Raw genomic sequence first — 2500 nt, 5'->3', positions numbered from 1 at the left:
TGCCCCCCCGGAGTGCCACTTTCCCAGGTCGAGGCCACGACGGTTTCCTGGCGGTCATACGCTCGCTGAGAAGGTAGCTCGTCCACTTCTCGGGTGTCGAGGGTTTATAAGATCGCAGTAGTCGTCTTGCCGGGCGACTGAGGGTCTCCAGCGCCAACCAGCCTTGCTGTGTGCTTTCGTTCAAAAGGGGACACTGCTTGCAGAGTGTTCAACGACCCGCGATTGTAGAGCGGGTTGCTCAGTAGGGGCGCGCTGGGTCCAGAGTGGCGATTCGGTCGCGAATTCACCCCGACCCGTCTTTGAAACACGGACAAAGGAAGATGTCTAACATTGCGCGAAGTCAGTGGGTATTACGAAACACTAAAGGCGCAATGAAAGTGAAAGGCAGCCTCCGGTTTGCCTAGGAGATCCTCCCTGTACGGGGCGGGCACTACCGGCCAGTCTCCTCCGCCCATCGTCGGAAGAGGCGGAAGCAAGAGCGTACACGTTGGTTGGGGCCCGAAAGATGGTGAACTAGCCTGAGTTAGGACGAAAGCCAGAGGCAACTTGGTGAAGGTCCGTCGTAGACGATCTGACGTGCAATCGATAGTCAAACTTGGTATAGGGCGATAAGACTAATCGAAACCATTAAGTAGCTGGTTCCCTCCGAAGTTTCCCTCGGATAGTGCCACTAATTCAGCCAGTTTTTATCCGTGTTAAAGCGAATGATAGAGGCATTGGGGACGAAACGAACCTCAACCTATTCTCAAACTTTAAATGGGTAAGAGTCGACCGCTTAATTGGAGTCGGCGTTTCAATGCGAGGGCCACGTGGGCCACTTTGGGAAGCCGAACTGGCGCCTGTGGGATGAACCAAACGTCCGGTTCAGGTGCCAAACGCTTGACGCCTCATCAGATACCAAAAGTGTTGGTTGATACCGACAGCAGGACGGTGGCCAGGAACAGTCGGAGGAGAAAACCGCTAAGAGGGTGTAAACAACTCACCTGCCGAATCAACTACTCCTGAAAATGGATGTGGCGCTAGAGCGTCGGAACAACCGGACGTCCCGCAATACGAGCCCCCGGGAGCCATGCGGCGACGAGTAGGAGGGCCCCGTGGGAGCACTGAAGCTTGGGGCGTGAGCCCGGGTGGACCGCCACCGGGTGAAGGACTTCCGGTGGTAGTAGCAAAATATTCACACGAGAACTTTGAAAGACTGAAGTGGAGAGGGTTCCATGTGTGAAACAGCAGATTGTTGAAACTGGGTCAGTAGAGCCCTAAGAGTAGGTAAACACCGTTCTGAAACGGGGGCAAAATACCGACTCTCGAACACATCAAAACAAAGAGTGTTGCCCGTCTTATATCGAAAGGGCATCGCGGTTAGATATTCCCGAACCCCGGCATCGGAGTTTGCGTCCTTCACGGGCCATGTGCGGCAACGCAAACGAACTCGGAGACGTCGGCGGAAGTCCCGGGAAGAGTTCTCTTTCTTTGTAAGGGACGAACTCCCTGGAATCGGCTTGCCCGGAGATAGGGACGTTGTTCCGTAAAGCACTGCGGCTCTTGCAGTGTCGGTGCACTTCCGTCGGCCCTTGAAAATCCGAGGGAGACATTGTGACTTTCGTGCCGGCCCGTACCCATATCCGCAGCAGGTCGCCAAGGTGCACAGCCTCTAGTCGATTAGAACAATGTAGGTAAGGGAAGTCGGCAAATTAGATCCGTAACTCGGGAAAAGGATTGGCTCTAAGGGCTGGGCCGGTCGGGCTGGAGTACGAAGCGGGGTTGGGACGGGCACGGGCTGCGCGAGGCCTCACGGTCGAGCTCGGACCGCTGTCTTAACCATCCCGTGGACTGCCTCAGCTGTGCTGCGGCTTCGGGTCGTTGGCTTCGTCCGGCAACTAACAGCCAACTTAGAACTGGTACGGACCAGGGGAATCCGACTGTCTAATTAAAACAAAGCATTGCGATGGCCGTAACCTGGTGTTGACGCAATGTGATTTCTGCCCAGTGCTCTGAATGTCAAAGTGAAGAAATTCAATCAAGCGCGGGTAAACGGCGGGAGTAACTATGACTCTCTTAAGGTAGCCAAATGCCTCGTCATCTAATTAGTGACGCGCATGAATGGATTAACGAGATTCCCATGTCCTATCTACTATCTAGCGAAACCACAGCCAAGGGAACGGGCTTGGAAACATCAGCGGGGAAAGAAGACCCTGTTGAGCTTGACTCTAGTCCGACTTTGTGAAGAGGACATGAAGGGTGTAGCATAGGTGGGAGTGCAAACGAAATTGAAATACCACTACTTTTATCGTTTCTTTACTTATTCAGTAAAGCGGAGAGCGGGGCGCAAGCTCCTCGATTCTGGAATTAAGTCACCGGCCTCGTGCCGGTGGTGATCCTCTTGGAACGACAGTGTCAGCGGGGAGTTTGACGGGGCGGTACATCTGTCAAAAGGTAACGCAGGTGTCCTAAGGTGAGCTCAGCGAGGACGGAAACCTCGCGTAGAGTAAAAGGGCAAAAG

The sequence above is a fragment of the Pecten maximus genome, unplaced genomic scaffold, assembly GCF_902652985.1.
Source record: "Pecten maximus unplaced genomic scaffold, xPecMax1.1, whole genome shotgun sequence".
NCBI classification, from domain to species: Eukaryota; Metazoa; Mollusca; class Bivalvia; order Pectinida; family Pectinidae; genus Pecten; species Pecten maximus.
The sequence above is the reverse complement of the archived record's forward strand: the minus strand, read 5'-3'. Positions refer to the sequence as shown.